At 48.6% G+C, this 20290-nt stretch overlaps 1 pseudogene; it reads left to right on the top strand.

Moving 5' to 3' along the window:
• LOC132383011 (transcriptional enhancer factor TEF-1-like) overlaps positions 1–20290 on the top strand; it is a 90560-nt pseudogene that overhangs the window by 58965 nt on the left and 11305 nt on the right.

Below are 20290 nucleotides of genomic sequence, written 5' to 3'. Positions count from 1 at the left end.
TGAGGTACATACATATGACATGATATTGATATGCCATTCACATACTTTTACATATAATCCATAATGAATTATTTAAAAATCAATAATTAAACCAAATATTTACAATATTACTGAAAGTGAGTTACTAGGCTTACCTGTAGCCCTCTACTAAGCTATACACAAGCTTACTCTAATATTATTGACATATCAAACACACAAGTTATGAAAGAATTTAAGTGTCCATACCATTTCTCACCACTCTAATGACAGGCGCATAACTTCACCGTAACTGCCCCTGGTGGTAGGCAGCTGGACAGGTACAACCTCAGTGTCACCGCCCCTTTTTTCTTGGTTGTCGCTCGGTCCCACTGCCTGCTCCTTGCCCTGGTGAGCACGTAGTTTCACCTCCCTTGGGGGGGGGGGGGGGTTCAAAGACTCGCACCAATTGCTGTTCCTTAGGAGCCTGCGGAGATTCGGCATGACATCACAAACTTCCCTACAGAGGCTGCGTTATGGAAACACCGATGGGAAATCCGACAAAAGGCAGTGAATTCAATCCGTACATCATGGGTAACACCCTCCCAGTTATTGGGCACGTCCACATGAAACACTGCGGTAGGAAATCAAATCAGGTTTAATTATCATTCAAACCGTAGGTGGATACAACTGAACGAGTGAATAGTGAGCAGCATCCATCATCAGAGATCCCCACCACCCAGGCCAGGCTCTTTCTCGCTGCTGCCGTCAGGTAGAAGGTACAAGAGCCTCTGGACTCGCACCACCAAGTTCAAGAACAGTTGTTACCCCTCAACCATCAGGCTCCTGAACCAAAGGTGATAACTACACTCACTTGCCCCATCCATTGAGATGTCCCCACCACCAACAATCTCACTTTAAGGATTCTTTATCTTGTTATCTGATGTCCCCGTTATTTAATGCTATTTACTTATATTTGCATTTGCACAGTTTGTTGTCTTCTCTGTTCTGCTTTTGCTCTTTCATTGACATAATAGAAGAGGGCCCATCAGCACCTTTACTTCCTGAGAAAGCTGAAGAAATTTGGCCTGTCCCGTAAAACCCTCCCTAATTTTTATAGATGCACTGTAGAAAGCATTCTTCTAGGGTGCATCACAACCTGGTATGGAAGTTGTCCTGTCCAAGACCGGAAGCTGCAGAAGATCATGAACATAGCCCAGCACATCACACAAACCAATCTTCCATCCTTGGACTCACTTTACACCGCACGCTGTCGGAGCAGTGCTGCCAGGATAATCAAGGACAAGACCCACCCAGCCAACACACTTTTTGTCCCTCTTCCCTCCGGGAGACGGTTCAGGAGCTCGAAGATTCGTACGGCCAAATTTGGGTACAGCTTCTTTCCAACTGTGATAAGACTGAACGGATCCTGACCCGGATCTGGGCCGTACCTTCCAAATATCTGGACCTGACTTGCACTACCTTACTTTCCCTTTTCTATTTTCTAATTATGATTTCTAATTTAAATTTTTATTATACTTACTTCGATTTGTACTTCAGGGAGCGCGAAGCGCAGGATCAAATATCGCTGCGATGATTGTGCGCTCTAGTATCAATTGTTTGGTGACAATAAAGTAAAGTATTCCATGGATTCGCTGAGTCTGCCCACAGGAAAAAGAACCTCGGGGTTGTAGGGGGTGGCATGATAATAAAATTCACTTTAAGCTTGAACTTTGATGGCCCAAGAATGCATTGTAACTGCTCCAAGGTGTACACAAACGTGTCGCCAGGTGTATCTGTTGTAGTTGTCCCTGGCATAGTATTATTGACCAAGGCCAGCATCAACGGCTACACGAAGACATCATTCCTACTTGAGCTCTGCTCTCAGAGGCTGAACTTCCAACCAGAGGAGTCCTTGGCTTGTCGGAAGGGCAAAGCCTTTGAAGCAGCCACCTTCAGCTGCTTCAGTGTTGATCTTCCTTCTGTCATTTCAGCAGACAATTGGAACTGTTCCCAACATAATAACAGTGAGCTGGTGAGTGGTAAGTTATTCTCTTCGCCATCCACACACAAGAGTCAGGTAGTTATCATCCCTAATCACCTAAAAAGTTCAAAATCAAAGTAAAATTGTTACCGAAGTACATATGTGTCAACATATATTACCCCGAGATACATTTTCTTGCAGACTTTCACAATAGAACAAAGAAATACAACTTCACAAAAACTAAGACTGATAGGCAACCGGTGCGCAAAAGAAGACAATCTGTCCAAATGAATAGATAGATAAATAATACTGAGGCCATGAGTTGTGGAGTCCGTGAAAGTGAGTCCATAGGTTGTGGAGTCAGTTCAGAGTTGAGGTGAGTGAAGTTATCCGCTCTGGTTCAGGAGCCTGATGGTTGAAGGGTGATAACTGTTCCTGAACTTGGTGGTGTGGGACTTAATGCTCCTGCAGCAGCGAGAAGTGAGCATGGCCTGCTTGGCCAGGGTCCTCGATGCTGCTTTCCTAAGTCAGTGCCCCTTGTAAATCTGCTCGGTGGCGGAGTGGGCTTCGTACTGGGCTGTATCCACCACTTTTTGCAAGTTTTCTGTCCTTGGGCATTGATCGTTCCATACCTGGATGCGATGCGCCTAGCCAGGAGGCACTCACTCTGCATCCCTAGAAGTTTGTCAGAGTTTTAGGTGACATGCCAAGTCTGCGTAAGTTTCTAACGGCAGCGGTGTTGTGCCTTCTTTATAATGCTTATTGATGTTCAACCACGTCACTGTGTTTGTTCCCCACTATCCGCAAGCTAAGGGGTCAACCTTCATCAGCAACATGAACAATATGGTTACAAGAAATAACAAATACAAAATGCTGGCAGGACTCAGCAGGCCAGACAGCATCTATGGGAGGAGGTAGTGACGACGTTTCGGGCCGAAACCCTTCATCAGGAGTGAAGTAACATGGGATGGTCGAGGGGGGATAAGGAGTGGGGGGGGAGGGATGAAGTAGAGAGCTGGGAAGTGATAGGCTGGAGGGAAATGGGCTAGGGGGGAAGGTGGAGAATTATGGGAAATAAAAGAGAAAGAAAGGTAGGGCTGGGGGGAGATTATAGTGAGGGGGGAAAAGAGAAGGAAAGAGAACCAGACTAAAATAATAGATAGGGATGGGGGTAAGGGTGGGGGGCAGGGGTATCAACGGAATTCAGTGAGTTGGATGTTCATGCCGGCAGGAAGGAGGCTACCTAGGTGGGAGATGAGGTATTGCTCCATCGACCTGCGTGTGGCCTCATCTTGACGGTAGAGGAGGCCATGGACAGACATGTCGGAGTGGGAGTGGTCTGTGGAATTGGTTACAAGAGCTGTTTGTACTTTCCGTGACAAATGAGCCATCTCTTTATCCTACCAACAAGGCATACGTTAGGACAGTAATGGATATTTCTCATTGCTTGGATGAACTTAACTCCTAGTTTAAACACCATCCATGACTTGATTCTCACCCCCCTCCATTCTGCACCACACACTAATTTCCACGCCACACCAGCGCCACCTAGCGGCGGCATGTAAAATTGTCACAAGCATAGCCTGTGATCGACCTCTACCACCAGAATCATAGGACCACTACCCTCAGATTTTACCATCCGAGTTGCAAATGCACCCAGTGGCCACTTTATTACACATTCTCATCAACGTAACTATCAAATCAGCCAATCATGCAATAGCAACTCGATGCATAAAAGCATGCTGACATGGTCACGAGCTTCAGTTGTTCTTCAGTCCAAACTTCAGAAAGGAGAAGAGATGTGATCTAAGTGACTTTGACCGTGGAGTGATTGTTAGTGCCAACAAAATGGTTTGTGTATTTCAGAAACTGCCAATCTCCTGGGAATTCAGAACATAGAACACAGAAATCTACAGCACATTACAGGCCCTTCGGCCCACAATGTTGTGCCGACCATGTAACCTACTCTAGAAACTGCCTAGAATTTCCCGGCCACATAGCCCTCTATTTTTCTAAGCTTTGTGTACCTATCTAAGAGGCTCTGAAAAGACCCCGTTTGATCCGCTTCCACCACCACCACCGACAATGCATTCCAAGCACCCACCACTCTCTGTGTGAAAAACTTACCCCTGACATCCCCTCTGTACCTGCTTCCAAGCACCTTAAAACTATGCCCCATCGTGTTAGCCATTTCAGCCCTGGGGAAAAGCCTCTGGCTATCCACATGATTAATGCCTCTCATCGTCTTACGCTCCTCTATCAAGTCACCTCTCACCCTCTGTTGCTCCAAGGAGAAAAGGCCAAGCTCACTCAACCTATTCTCATAAGGTACGCGCTCCAATCCACACAACATCCTTGTAAATCTCCTCTGCACTCTCTCTATAGCATCCACATCCTTCCTGCAGTGAGGTGACCAGAACTGAACACAGTCCTCCAAGTGGGGTCTGACCAAGGTGTAATATAGCTGTAACATTACCACGCACAAAGGTCTCCAGAGTTTAGAGAGAATGGTGCATGAAACAAAGGAAGACCCAGTGAGTGGCAGTTCTGTGGGCAAAAACACTTTGTAAATGAGAGAGGTCCGAGGAGAAAGGCCAGACTTGTTAAAGGTGACAGTGACTCAAATAACCACATGATACAACAGTGGTGTGCAGAGGAGCATCTCTGATCGCACAACGTGTTGAACCCTGAAGCAGATGAGCCACAGCGGCCGGAGATGGTGAACGTACACACTCAGTGGCCGTTTTGTTGGGTACAGGTACAGGAGGTATCTAATAAAGTGGCCACAGAGAGTGTGTCACTGTTGCTCCTTGTCACCATTTGTTGGAACTCCCCGTCCAGCAGGATGGTGTGAATAGCATCACACAAAGGACGCTGCAGCAGTGAAAGTTTCCCACCATCTGGCCATCGCCTACTCAAAGCAGCCTGGCATTTACAATGAACGCTGGACAATTGCCTGCGATGCCCACGTCCTGCTGCCCACTTTAATTAATGTTCAAATTCTGACGTTCTGCTCCAAAAACCACACTGAGTGCCCTGTTAAGATTACAGTAAGTCCAAGGGGAAATATTCCTTCTGCAGTCAGAATCCCTGGCTGAACAGTTCGGTCCTTCTCAAATAGGGCTGAGATCAGTTTACTTCAGACACCAGCCCCGTAAATGAGCAGCTGCTATACTGGGGAACAAATTCTTTGCATTATTAATGCAAGAGGTTCTGCAGAAGCTGGAAATGCGGAGCAACACACACAAAATAGTGGTGGAGCTCAGAACCAACTTTAACATCACTGGCACATGTCATGAAATTTGTTGTTATGTGGTCACAGAACATTTAATAATTAAAATCCGTGAATGACAGGAGTAACTATACATTAGATATGTTATACTGCACCCACTGTGGACTGGCAGTATATATATATTTTTTTTAAAAAGTTAAATTCAAAAAGCTTTGTAAAAAGAGGAGAAAAGTACTGAGGTAGTTTTTATCGATTCCAAAGACCAATCAGAAATCTGAAGGTGGTGGGAGGGCAGAGAGAGGCTATTCCTGAGTTCATGTTCTTTGATCCTGGCTGATGGGTGTCCTTAATGATGGATGCCTGGTGGAGGGGCAGTACTGAGGGAGCATCCACTGTAGGAGGGGCAGTACTGAGGGAGCATCCACTGTAGGAGGGCAGTAGTGAGGGAACACCCACTGTAGGAGGGGCAGTACTGAGGGAGCACCCACTGTATGTGGGGCAGTACTGAGGGAGCATCCACTGTAGGAGGGACAGTACTGAGGGAGCACCCACTGTAGGAGGGGCAGCACTGAGGGAGCACCCATTGTAGGAGGGGCAATAGTGAGGGAACCCACTGTAGGCGGGGCAGTACTGAGGGAGCACCCACTGTAGGCGGGGCAGTAGTGAGGCAGCACCCACTGTAGGAGGGCAGTAGTGAGGGAGCACCCACTGTAGGAGGGGCAGTACTGAGGGAGCACCCACTGTAGGCGGGGCAGTACTGAGGGAGCACCCACTGTAGGCGGGGCAGTACTGAGGGAGCACCCACTGTAGGCGGGGCAGTACTGAGGGAGCACCCACTGTAGGCGGGGCAGTAGTGAGGCAGCACCCACTGTAGGAGGGCAGTAGTGAGGGAGCACCCATTGTAGGAGGGGCAGTACTGAGGGAGCACCCACTGTAGGCGGGGCAGTACTGAGGGAGCACCCACTGTAGGAGGGTTCTGTGATGTTTAGCAGAAAACATTGTCCGATATTAGATGCTAACTATCTCCAGTCTCGGCATCGAAGGACTAACATTTATCCCTCAATCAGTGTGACTGAAACTGCCTCCTTCATCACTATTGCATTGCCGATTGTCGGCACACTGTACGTGATTCACCCATTGTCTCCCTGAGACCTCCATTGCGACCGTGAGTGCTCCTCTGTGTTGTCCTGAAGCTGGGAAGGGCTGTGAAGAGATTTGAGCCACCCACTTAGTAACGGGTTAATCATTGAGTCCTGACGCAAGACTGCTTCGTAACAGCGCGGTGTTGTGTCTCACAGCCTCTTCTCTCATCCATTAGGACCAGTCAGCTAAAGACAAAGCCCTGGCCCTGTCGTCCGCGCAGATCGTATCGTCAGCCACCATCCAACACAAGCTGGGCATGTCCAATGTGCCCCGCTCTTTCCCGGTGTCGTCAGGGGTAGGTAATGATTTTACCTTCGGGGTCTCGATGACACGGTCACACAGATGCGGCTGTGCAACGCCAGTTGCTGAGCTGTTTGGGAGTTGCTGTCCAACAATAAACTCATGCATTAGTGGAAGCAAGTGGCTGCAACGCATGGGCAACAAGGCGTGTTACAAGACATCACTTGCAGTGGCTGCATTTAGTTCAAAGCTCTAAGTCAATTTTATTATCAGCGTACATATACAACCCTGAGAAACTTTAGTTTCCCCCGTGGACATAACCAGCAAACCTTTAGAATAGCAACTGTGGTTTTATCGCAAGGTGTAAATCAAGTTTGTGAACAATACTTTACAAAATCCAGGGAAACTAGTGAAGCTGGGAAGGTTTCATACGTCACCCTCGAATGGACAGTTCATGAATTTGCAGATGGTGCCCATGTGAAGAATATAAACAGGTTTTGGTCAAAAGCGACTTGACTATTGATGTTTTTTTTCAAGATGTGTTGAATCATTTCCTTGACAATGATGCAATTACAGCGGCTAAATGTTTATTTCCCTCAACTGTGATTCCCCTCTCCCTCAACCGTGATGACCCTCTCCCTCAACCGTGATCCCCCTCTCCCTCAACAGTGATTCCCCTCTCCCTCAACAGTGATTCCCCTCTCCCTCAACAGTGATTCCCCTCTCCCTCAACAGTGATTCCCCTCTCCCTCAACCGTGATTCCCCTCTCCCCAACTGTGATTCCCCTCTCCCTCAACCGTGAGCCCCCTCTCCCTCAACCGTGATCCCCCTCTCCCTCAACCGTGATCCCCCTCTCCCTCAACAGTGATTCCCTTCTCCCTCAACCGTGATTCCCCTCTCCCTCAACCGTGATTCCCCTCTCCCTCAACCGTGATTCCCCTCTCCCTCAATCGTGATCCCCCCCTCCCCAACCGTGATTCCCCTCTCCCTCAAACGTTATCCCCCCTCCCCAACCGTGATCCCCCCTCCCCAACCGTGATCCCCCTCTCCCTCAACCGTGATTCCCCTCTCCCTCAACCGTGATTCCCCTCTCCCTCAACCGTGATTCCCCTCTCCCTCAACCGTGATTCCCCTCTCCCCCAACCGTGATTCCCCTTTCCCCCAACTGTGATTCCCCTCTCCCCAACTGTGATTCCCCTCTCCCCAACTGTGATTCCCCTCTCCCCAACTGTGATTCCCCTCTCCCCAACTGTGATTCCCCTCTCCCCAACTGTGATTCCCCTCTCTCCAACTGTGATTCCCCTCTCCCCAACTGTGATTCCCCTCTCTCCAACTGTGATTCCCCTCTCTCCAACTGTGATTCCCCTCTCTCCAACTGTGATTCCCCTCTCTCCAACTGTGATTCCCCTCTCTCCAACTGTGATTCCCCTCTCTCCAACTGTGATTCCCCTCTCTCCAACTGTGATTCCCCTCTCTCCAACTGTGATTCCCCTCTCTCCAACTGTGATTCCCCTCTCCCCAACTGTATTTCCCCTCTCCCCAACCGTGATTCCCCTCTCCCCCAACCGTGATTCCCCTCTCCCCCAACTGTGATTCCCCTCTCCCCAACTGTGATTCCCCTCTCCCCAACTGTGATTCCCCTCTCCCCAACTGTGATTCCCCTCTCCCCAACTGTGATTCCCCTCTCCCCAACTGTGATTCCCCTCTCCCCAACCGTGATTCCCCTCTCCCCAACCGTGATTCCCCTCTCCCTCAACCGTGATTCCCCTCTCCCTCAATCGTGATCCCCCCCTCCCCAACCGTGATTCCCCTCTCCCTCAAACGTTATCCCCCCTCCCCAACCGTGATCCCCCCTCCCCAACCGTGATCCCCCTCTCCCTCAACCGTGATTCCCCTCTCCCTCAACCGTGATTCCCCTCTCCCTCAACCGTGATTCCCCTCTCCCTCAACCGTGATTCCCCTCTCCCTCAACCGTGATTCCCCTCTCCCTCAACCGTGATTCCCCTCTCCCTCAACCGTGATTCCCCTCTCCCTCAACCGTGATTCCCCTCTCCCTCAACCGTGATTCCCCTCTCCCTCAACCGTGATTCCCCTCTCCCTCAACCGTGATTCCCCTCTCCCCCAACCGTGATTCCCCTCTCCCCCAACCGTGATTCCCCTTTCCCCCAACTGTGATTCCCCTCTCCCCAACTGTGATTCCCCTCTCCCCAACTGTGATTCCCCTCTCCCCAACTGTGATTCCCCTCTCCCCAACTGTGATTCCCCTCTCCCCAACTGTGATTCCCCTCTCCCCAACTGTGATTCCCCTCTCCCCAACTGTGATTCCCCTCTCCCCAACTGTGATTCCCCTCTCCCCAACTGTGATTCCCCTCTCCCCAACTGTGATTCCCCTCTCCCCAACTGTGATTCCCCTCTCCCCAACTGTGATTCCCCTCTCCCCAACTGTGATTCCCCTCTCCCCAACTGTGATTCCCCTCTCCCCAACTGTGATTCCCCTCTCCCCAACTGTGATTCCCCTCTCCCCAACTGTGATTCCCCTCTCCCCAACTGTGATTCCCCTCTCCCCAACTGTGATTCCCCTCTCCCCAACTGTGATTCCCCTCTCCCCAACTGTGATTCCCCTCTCCCCAACTGTGATTCCCCTCTCCCCAACTGTGATTCCCCTCTCCCCAACTGTGATTCCCCTCTCCCCAACTGTGATTCCCCTCTCCCCAACTGTGATTCCCCTCTCTCCAACTGTGATTCCCCTCTCTCCAACTGTGATTCCCCTCTCTCCAACTGTGATTCCCCTCTCTCCAACTGTGATTCCCCTCTCTCCAACTGTGATTCCCCTCTCTCCAACTGTGATTCCCCTCTCTCCAACTGTGATTCCCCTCTCTCCAACTGTGATTCCCCTCTCTCCAACTGTGATTCCCCTCTCCCTCAACCGTGATCCCCCCTCCCCAACCGTGATCCCCCTCTCCCTCAACCGTGATCCCCCCTCCCCAACCGTGATCCCCCCTCCCCAACCGTGATCCCCCCTCCCCAACCGTGATTCCCCTCTCCCTCAACCGTGATTCCCCTCTCCCTCAACCGTGATTCCCCTCTCCCTCAACCGTGATTCCCCTCTCCCCCAACTGTGATTCCCCTCTCCCTCAACCGTGATTCCCCTCTCCCCCAACCGTGATTCCCCTCTCCCCAACTGTGATTCCCCTCTCCCCAACTGTGATTCCCCTCTCCCCAACTGTGATTCCCCTCTCCCCAACTGTGATTCCCCTCTCCCCAACTGTGATTCCCCTCTCCCCAACTGTGATTCCCCTCTCCCCAACTGTGATTCCCCTCTCCCCAACCGTGATTCCCCTCTCCCCAACCGTGATTCCCCTCTCCCCAACCGTGATTCCCCTCTCCCCAACCGTGATTCCCCTCTCCCCAACCGTGATTCCCCTCTCCCCAACCGTGATTCCCCTCTCCCCAACCGTGATTCCCCTCTCCCCAACCGTGATTCCCCTCTCCCCCAACTGTGATTCCCCTCTCCCCCAACTGTGATTCCCCTCTCCCCAACTGTGATTCCCCTCTCCCCAACTGTGATTCCCCTCTCCCCAACTGTGATTCCCCTCTCCCCAACTGTGATTCCCCTCTCCCCAACTGTGATTCCCCTCTCCCCAACTGTGATTCCCCTCTCCCTCAACCGTGATCCCCTCTCCCCAACTGTGATTCCCCTCTCCCCAACTGTGATTCCCCTCTCCCTCAACCGTGATCCCCCCTCCCCAACCGTGATCCCCCTCTCCCTCAACCGTGATCCCCCCTCCCCAACCGTGATCCCCCCTCCCCAACCGTGATCCCCCCTCCCCAACCGTGATTCCCCTCTCCCTCAACCGTGATTCCCCTCTCCCTCAACCGTGATTCCCCTCTCCCCCAACCGTGATTCCCCTCTCCCCCAACCGTGATTCCCCTCTCCCCCAACCGTGATTCCCCTCTCCTCCAACTGTGATTCCCCTCTCCCTCATCCATGTTTCCCCTCTCCCTCAACCATGTTTCCCCTCTTCCTGCCCCCTTCCCACTCTCAGCCCACAATAGAGACCCATATCAGAATCAGGTTTATCATATGTCATGAAGTACGTTTTAGTTTGTGGTACAGTGCAATACATGGAATCACTACAGCACTGTGCAGAAATGTCAGGGGCCCAGCTACATAAAGCAGCACACACAAAATGCCGGAGGAACTCAGCAGGTCAGTCAGCATCTATGGAAATGAATAAACCATCTAGACTTCAGGCCGAGACCCTTCTGGTCCTGAAAAGACGGGGAAAGATGCCAGAATGAAAAGGTGGGAGGAGGGGAAGGTGATGGATGAAGCCGGGTGGGTGGGAGAGGGAAAAGGCTGGAGAGGAATTACTCTGTGAGGTGAGGAGAGTGGATCATGGGAAAAGGGGAAGGAAGAGGGGACCCAGGGGGAAGTGGTAGGCAGGTCAGAGGAGGTAAAAGGTCAGAGTGGAGAGTAGAAGAACAGGGGAAGGCAGAGGGATTTTTTAATAGGGAGAAGTCGATATTCATGCCATCAGGTTGGAGGCTACCCAGACGGAATATAAGCTGGCCTCATCTTGTTGGAGTGGAGGCCATGAAGTGACGTGTTCGATCTATATATATTTTTGCACAGAATTGTATGGATACGGTACAGACCTTGCAATTTATCCTCCCGTAGGCAGCCACCAAGCAAAGCAACACCGTGGAACCCACTTAAAGAAAAACATCAACCACCCAACGCGCAAAATGAGAACAAATCGCGTAAAAACGGAGCAAATAACGCACAGAATATTAAACATCAAACAGCAGGGCCCCGAAACAGGTTCTTCAACTTCTTTGGTTGCACCAGTACACGTTATATCTGGTGACTAAAGTTGAGCGGGGGGTTTAGTCGGAAAGTTTCTCTTGTGTCAGCGTTGAGAAATCTTACCATTTCTTGAAGAGGCGGCAAACAGATATTTTAATTGGCCAATCTTTCTGTTGAGGAGAAAGAGAGTGGATCAGTTTGGTAAGGGAGGGCTGGGATATCTGGCAGGTGTAAAGATCCAGGGGAGGTTCACGAGAAGGATCCCGTGAATGAAAGGGTTAACATACGAGGAGCATTTGATGGCTCTGGGCCTGTACTCGCTGGAGTTTAGAAGAATGAGGGGGATCTCTTTGAAACCCATCGATTATTGAAAGGCCTCGATAGAGTGGACGTGGAGATGATGTTCCCTACAGTGGAGGAATTTAGGACCAGAGGGCACAGCCTCAGAACAGAGGGATGTCAACTCAGATCAGAGGTATCTCTGAGGGCAGTGAATTTGTGGAATTCATTGCCACGGAAATTGTGGAATTCAAGTCCTTGAGTATATTTAAAGTGGAGGTTGATAAGTTCTTGATTATTCAGGGCGTGATAGGTTATGAGGAGAAGGGGGTTGCGAGGGACAATAAATAAGCTGTGATGGAATGGCCTAATTCTGCTCCTATTCCTTATGGTTTATGGTATCTTACCTGTCAGGTATCCATAGGACTGTCTCTTTCATACTCCATTCAGGTTCTGGTTTTGGGGATATTTGGGGGGAAAATGCTTGCTGACTATTTCTTCTTTTACTTACGCAGATCTGTTTTCTTTCTGCAGAAGCACGAGTTCTTTCAGTTCTGGCCTGGTGCGGTAACTTCTGAGGAAGCAGGCTCCCCTCAAGAGTAGGTACCGTTCCCAGGGGATGCAGGGCAGGCTGGGAGGTCGTGTGTGGCATCGGACGCAGGGGCTCGGCGGGTCAGGCTGCACCGGCGGACGAGACCCGAAACGCCGACTGCTTATTCCCATCCACGACCTGCTGAGCTCCTCCGGCACGTTGTGTGTGTTGCTGCAGGCTTCCAGCAGAACCGCTTGGGTCTATGATCTCCAGCGCTGTACACACACTGCCTAAGTTTGTCCACCAAAACTCTGACTGGGGTACATTTTGCAACGGGTCCCTTTTAGCGCAGGGTAATCCAGGTGCCAGGGCTGGGTGTGGTTTTTATCGTTAGAGAGCCATAGGGACAGATGGCATGGAGACAGGCCCTTTGGTCCCTCAAACCAGTGCTGACCCATTTACTCGAATCTTACACTAAACTCATTCTTTATTCTCCCCTCATTCCCATCCAACTCTCCCAGATTCTACCACACACCCATACACCAGGAGCATTTTACAGTGGCTTTGGGATGTGGGAAGGCATCACAGCACCTGGAGAAACCAACATGGTAACGAGAACGCGCAATCAAGCGGAACCCCTGGGTCTGTGTGGCTCTGTCCACCTCTGCTGTCTTGCCCTTGAGAAAGATGTAGTAACACATGGTTACTTGAGTTAGTCACCTTGCTGTTGGCTTGAACCAGTCTGACTAATCTCCTCTGACCTCTCTCATTAACAAGGTGCTTTCACTCACAGAACTTTCCTTTTGCTTCTTGAACCGTACCCTGTAAGCTCTAGATACTACACACACAACACACTAGAAGAACTCAGCAGGTCGGGCAGCATCCATGGAGACAAACAGTCCTGAGGAAGGGTCTCAGCCTGAAACCTGCTGAGTTCCTCCAGCTTGCTGTGCTTGTTGTTTTGACCCCAGCATCTGCAGAGTATTTTATGTTTAAGCTCTAGATACTGATGTGCGTCAAAACCCCAGGAGAACAGCAGTTTCTGTGATACTCAAACCACCCCATCTGGCACCAACAATCATTCCACGGTCAAAGTCACCTGGATCACATTTCTTCCCCATTCTGATATTTGGTCTGAACAGCAACTGAACCTTTTCTCCCTGTCTGTATGCTTTTATGCATCAAGTTGCTGCCACGTGATTGGCTGATTAGATATTTGCATTAACGAGCAGGTGTACCTAATTAAGTGAGTGCATCGTGCTTGTTTGCGTTCTGACTAACTTGCAGATTTGAGAGTGCTATCGTGTCTCCTTCAAAGTTAAACGTTCAAGGTAAATTTATTCTTAAAATGAGTATATGCCACCCATATATTACTCTGAGATTCATTTTCTTGTGGGCATTCACAGTAGAACAAAGAAACACAATAGAGTCAATGAAAACTGCACACAAACAAAGACTGACAAACTTGTTTTGTGGCTGTCTGTATGGAGACGAATCTCAGGTTGTATATTATATACATACTTTGATAATAAATGTACTTTGAACTTTGAACCTTGAACTTTAGAAATAAGCAATAAGACGATTCAGAACTGCTTTGCTCACTGTGTTTTCAAGAAGTGAGCAAAACAGTTCAGAAACTGCCGGGAGTGTAAATGAAAGGATCTCACAACTTCAACAAGTTAGGAACTACAAAGAATTTGAAGGTATCAACCATCATCTTGAATGTTACAAAGAAAATGAAGATTTGGAGGTTGCATTGTATGAAGGCAGTTCATTCCCTTTACAAGATATCTGCATTAATTTTGTTCATTTACAGTTGATCAAAAGAACATGGCCACATACACTGGATGAATTCCCCCATAGATAACTATGAGGAACCAACACACACTATCATAGTACTGTAGTGGTATTGGTAACTTGTTCTGTGTTTCATTAAATGGCAAAATTTGTTAATCGGTTAAAGAGTAGTTTGTCTTCTTTATATCATTTTATATCATTTTAACTATTATATCATTTTAACTATTTCCAGGAAACTTCATCTCACTGGGCTAGCCGCATAATTGGGCCAAAATATACTGGTACCAATGTGTCCCAATTATCCAGAATCCACTGTATCTATAATTAAACTCGTGGTGCACACAGAGAGCAAAAACAGTGTTCACGGGTTCACGGTCCGTTCAGGAATCTGGAAGGAATCAGGGAAGAAGCTGTTCATAAAATGCTGAGTGTGGATTTTCAGGGTGATGGTAGTGATGAGAGGAGTCCTGGGTGGTGGGGCTCCCTAATACTGGCTGCTGCCTTTTTGAGGCATCGCTTTTTGAAGGTGTTCTGGATGCTGGGGAGGATACTGCCCGTGCTGGAGCTGGCTGAGTTTTCAGCCCTCTGCGGCTTTTTCCGATCCTGTGCATTGACCCCTCCACACCGGACGGAGATGCAACCAGTTGGAATGCTCCCCACGGTACACCTGTAGAAAGTTGCTAGAGCCTTTGGTGAATTTCCTCAAACCCCTGATGTGCCTTCTCCATAGTTGCTTCGGTATGTTGGGCCCAGAATAGATCCTCTGAGATGCTGACTCCCAGGAATGTGAAACTGCCCCTCCCCTCCACAGCTGACCCCTTCGATAAAAACTGGTCTTTGTTCCCTCACCTGTCCGTCCCTGACAAAACCTGGCCAAATCTATTGCTGACATTGAGTGCAAGGTCCCACCTAGATTATGTTCAGTGTGTGTAGATGATTACCTGTTGTGCAGGAAATGAGCAGCTTGTGTGATAAAAGACAATAGACAGTAGGTGCAGGGGTAGGCCATTCGGTCCTTCTAGCCAGCACCGTCATTCACTGTGATCAGGGCTGATCATACACAATTAGTACCCCGTTCCTGCCCTCTCCCCATATCCTTTGACTCTGCTATCTATAAGAGCTCTATCTAACTCTCTTTTGAATGCATCCAGAGACTTGGCCTCCACTGCCTTCTGGGGCAGAGCATTCCACATATCCGCCACTCTCTGGGTGAAAAAGTTTTTCCGCATCTCTGTTCTAAATGGCCTACCCCTTATTCTTAAACGGTGGCCTCTAGTTCTGGACTCACCCATCAGCGGGAACATGCTTCCTGCCTCCAGTGTGTCCAATCCCTTAATAATCTTACATGTTTCAATCAAATCTCCTCTCATCCTTCTAAATTCCAGTGTATACAAGCCCAGTCGCTCCAATCTTTCAACATTCCAGGAATTAACCTCATGAACCTACGCTGCACTCCCTCAATAGCAAGAATGTCCTTCCTCAAATTTGGAGACCAAAACTGCACACAATACTCCAGGTGGGGTCTCACCAGGGCCCTGTACAGCTGCAGAAGGACCTCTTTGCTCCTATACTCAATTCCTCTGGTTATAAAAGCCAGCATGCCATTAGCTTTCTTCACTGCCTGCTGTACCTGCATGCTTGCTTTCATTGACTGATGTACAAGAACACCTAGATCTCGTTGTACTTCCCCTTTTCCCAACCTGACTCCATTTAGATAGTAATCTGCCTTCCTGTTCTTGCCACCAAAGTGGATAACCTCACATTTATCCACATTAAACTGCATCTGCCATACATTTGCCCACTCACCCAACCTGTCCAAGTCACCCTGCATTCTCATAACATCCTCCTGATATTTCACACTGCCACCCAGCTTTGTGTCATCAGCAAATTTGCTAATGTTACTTTTAATCCCTTCATCTAAATCATTAATGTATATTGTAAACAGCTGCGGTCCCAGCACCAAACCTCGCGGTACCCCACTGGTCACAGCCTGCCATTCCAAAAGGGACCCGTTAATCACTACTCTTTGTTTCCTGTCAGCCAGCCAATTTTCAATCCATGTCAGTACTCTGCCCCCAATACCATGTGCCCTAATTTTGCCCACTAATCTCCTATGTGGGACTTTATCAAAAGCTTTCTGGAAGTCCAGGTACACTACATCCACTGGCTCTCCCTTGTCCATTTTCATAGTTACATCCTCAAAAAACTCCAGAAGATTAGTCAAACACGATTTTCCCTTCATAAATCCCTGCTGACTCGGACTGATCCTTCTACTGCTATCCAAATGTGTCGTAATTTCCTCTTTTATAATTGACTCCAGCATCTTTCCTACCACTGACGTCAGGCTAACTGGTCTATAATTCCCTGTTTTCTCTCTCCCTCCTTTCTTGAAAAGTGGGACAACATTAGCCACCCTCTAATCAGCAGGAACTGTTCCTGAATCTATAGAACATTGGAAAATGATTACCAATGCTTCCACGATTTCTAGAGCCACCTCTTTAAGTACCCTGGGATGCAGACCATCAGGTCCCGGGGACTTATCAGCCTTCAGACTCAACAGTCCTATCCAACACCGTTTCTTGCCTAATATAAATTTCCTTCAGTTCATCCTTTACCCTAGTTCCTTTGGCCACTATTACATCTGGGAGATTGTTTGTGTCTTCCCTAGTGAAGACAGATCCATAGTACCTGTTCAACTCGTCTGCCATTTCCTTGTTCCCCATAATAAATTCACCCGTTTCTGTCTTCAAAGGCCCAATTTTGGTCTTAACTATTTTTTTGCTATTCACATACCTAAAGAAGTTTTTACTATCCTCCTTTATATTCTTGGCTAGTTTACCTTCGTACCTCATTTTTTCTTGGCGCATATCCTTTTTAGTTATCTTCTGTTGTTCTTTAAAAGCTTCCCAGTCCTCCGGTTTCCCACTCATCTTTGCTATGTTATACTTCTCTTTTATTTTTATTCTGCCCTTTACTTCCCTCATCAGCCACGGCCGCCCCTTACTCCCCTTAGGATCTTTCTTCCTCCTTGGAATGAACCGATCCTGCACCTTCTGCATTATTCCCAGAAGTACCTGCCATTGTTGTTCCACTGTCTTCCCTGCTAGGGTATTGTTCCATTAAACTTTGGCCAGCTCCTCCCTCATAGCTCCATAGTTCCCTTTGTTCAACTGTAATACTGACACATCCGATTTTCTCTTCTCCTTCTACTGTTCTAAGCTGTTCTAAGAATCCATCTCGGAGGCACTCCACAAACTCCCTTTCTTGGGGTCCAGTACCGTTCAGATTCTCCCAGTCTACCTGCATGTTGAAATCCCCTGTGACAACTGTATCATTACCTTTGCGACATGCCAACTTTAACTCTTCATTCAACTTACACCCTACATCCAGACTGCGGATGGGGATGATTCGTTGTCAGACCTCACAAGAGCCAGTGGTAGATGAAGAGCATTAATGTTTTTAAAATATTTTAAAATTTTAAAATATATAAATAATATATTTTCCTTGCAGCATGAAACCTTTCATCCAACAATCATTCGCTGTTCAGTCAAATGTAAGCCATTCTCCTCTTTCAGGTGAGAAAGATACTTTATATTTGGGAATTATTTTGGCTCTGGAATTATATGGTGATCCTTTATATAGTGCAATGTATAGTGAAAGAGGAATAGACAGAGTGGACAGCCAGCGCCTCTTCCCCAGGGCACCACTGCTCAGTACAAGAGGACATGGTTTTAAGGTAAGGGGAGGGAAGTTCAAGCGGGATATTAGAGGAAGGTTTTTCATTCAGAGAGTGGTTGGTGCGTGGAATGCACTGCCTTAGTCAGTGGTGGAGGCAGATACACTAGTGAAGTTTAAGAGACTACAAGACAGGTATATGGAGGAACTTAAGGTGGGGGGTTATATGGGAGGCAGGGTTTGAGGGTCGGCACAACATTGTGGGCCGAAGGGCCTGTTTCCGTGCTGTACTACTCTGTAGATTGTGCTGACCATCAATGGATCAATGTTTGACCATCTTATGCAGAACGAGCTTGGCACTGGCTTCACTGATGGCTCCGCCCTGCAGTTAGGTTGGTACTGGCATCTTATAGTGGTGCTGGCTGACAGGAGCAGGTTGGCACTGGAATGGGCTGGTATTCCTGTGTGTGGTCTTCAATAGCACTGGCACTGTATGTGGGTGGCGGGGTAGAGATGTGTCCCTGATAATGGAGGTGTAAGGAGCTCCTTCCCTCCACTAGTCTGCAGGCCACCCTTGGGTGAGGATTAGCCTCCACCCTCCCCCACACCGCCAATCAGGGGGCACGTGAAGCCAAGCGTGTAGGTGGTGGATGGTCATACTACCTCAGTGCACTGTGTAATGAAACGATGTGCAAGACAAAATCATCAGTGCACCTTCATTCTTGTGAGAATAATAATCCAATTTACTAATTTACCATTTAAAGTGCTGCTATTTCCTAAATGAAACTTGGTTATTAATCCCAGAGAGTCAGGGTGCAGGTACGTCTCTGCCAAAGGAGGTGTAAGGAGCTCCTTCCCTCCGTAAGCCTACAGGTCACCAGGTCACAGGTGTAGCACCTGCTTAGCCCCCTGATCAGGGTCAGGTGAAGCCATGGGAGCAGGGGGTGGACGGTCGTACGAGCAGCCGGTGCATATCACAAGTCCTGGTTACACGACCACAGAGGCCAGGCAGACAATCTCTGAAGAGTATCGATAATGGCTGGGGTCACCCGTCTTGTAAAGACACCGCCCAGAAGAAGGCAATGGCAAAACCACTTCCGTAGAAACATTTGCCAAAAACAATCATAGTCAAAGATCATGATTGCCCACGTCATAGAACACGGCACATAATGAATGAACATTACGTGTGATTCTATTGAACAGTTGGCGTTGTGGTGAAAAGACCATAAGACATAGGAGGAGAATTAGCCCATCGAGTCTGCTCTGTCATTCAATCATAACTGACCCGTTTGTCCTCTCCTCAGACCACTCCCAAGCCTTTTCCCCGTAACCTTTGATGGCTTGGCCAATCAACAACTTAGCAAGCTCTGCCTTAAATACACCCAACGACCTGGCCTCCACAGCTGCCTGTGGTAACAAATGGCACAAATTCATCACCCTCTGGCTAAAGAAGTTTCTCTGCATCTCTGTTTTAAATGGATGCCCCTCTATCCTGAGGCTGAGCCCTCCTGTCCGCCATGGGAAACATCCTTTCCACATCTACTCTGTCTAGGCCTTTCAACATTCAAAAGGTTTCAATGAGATCCCCCCTCATCCTTCTGAATTCCAGCGAGTACAGACCCAGAGCCATCAAACGTTCCTCATATGACAACCCTTTCATTCCTGGAATCATCCTTGTGAACCTCCTCTGGACTCTCTCCAAAGCCAGCACATCTTTTCTAAGATGAGGAGCCCAAAACTGTTCACAATACTCAAGGAGAGGCCTCACCAGTGCCTCAGCCTCACACCCCTGCTCTTGTATCCTAGACCTCTTGAAATGAATGCTAACATTGCATTTGCCTTCCTCACCGCCGACTCAACCTGTAAGTTAACCTTTAGGGTGTTCCACGTAAGAACTCCCATCCCTTTGCATCTCAGATTTTTGGATTTTCTCCCTGTTTAGAAAATAGTCTGCACATTTATTTATTAAGTGCATGACCATGCGTTTTCCACCATTGTAATTCATTTGCCATTTTCTTGCCCATTCTCCTAGTCTAAGTCCTTCTGCAGCCTTCCTGTTTCCGTAAAACTACCTGCCCCTCCACCAACCTTCATATCATCTTCAAACTTGGCAACAAAGCCATCTATTCCATCATCTAAGTCATCCATATACAGCATCAAAAGAAGTGGTCCCGACACTAACCCCTGCAGAACACCACTAGTCTCTGGCAGCCAAACAGAAAAGGAACCTTTTATTCCCACTTGCTGCCTCCTACCCATCAGCCAATGCTCCAATCTTGCCAGTAACTTACTCGTACGACGATGGGCTCTTGGTGATCTGACAGAAGGTGTTGAGTTGGTACTGGCGTTGAAGGCATTATATTTTCTAGCTATTTGGCTGATTAGGGCAGCACATTTCGATTCACTGTGAAGTGGGATGAAATTCCCATCCGGCATGGGCTGGGAAGCCACTGGGAAGTGTTCCAGTTTTAGGGAACGCCGCTGAATGAGGTGATCATTACTGACGTGACTGAACGCTGTGATTCCGCCATGCAGGTTACGAAGGTGCCTCCCTCGGCCTTTCGGCCGCCCGTTCACATTCAGCCTGGCAGGCTCGCTGTATTGGGACTCCGAAGATCCAGCTTGTGGAATTCTCGGCATTC

The sequence above is a fragment of the Hypanus sabinus genome, chromosome 29 (genome assembly GCF_030144855.1).
Source record: "Hypanus sabinus isolate sHypSab1 chromosome 29, sHypSab1.hap1, whole genome shotgun sequence".
Taxonomy (NCBI): Eukaryota; Metazoa; Chordata; class Chondrichthyes; order Myliobatiformes; family Dasyatidae; genus Hypanus; species Hypanus sabinus.
The sequence above is the reverse complement of the archived record's forward strand: the minus strand, read 5'-3'. Positions and strand labels throughout refer to the sequence as shown.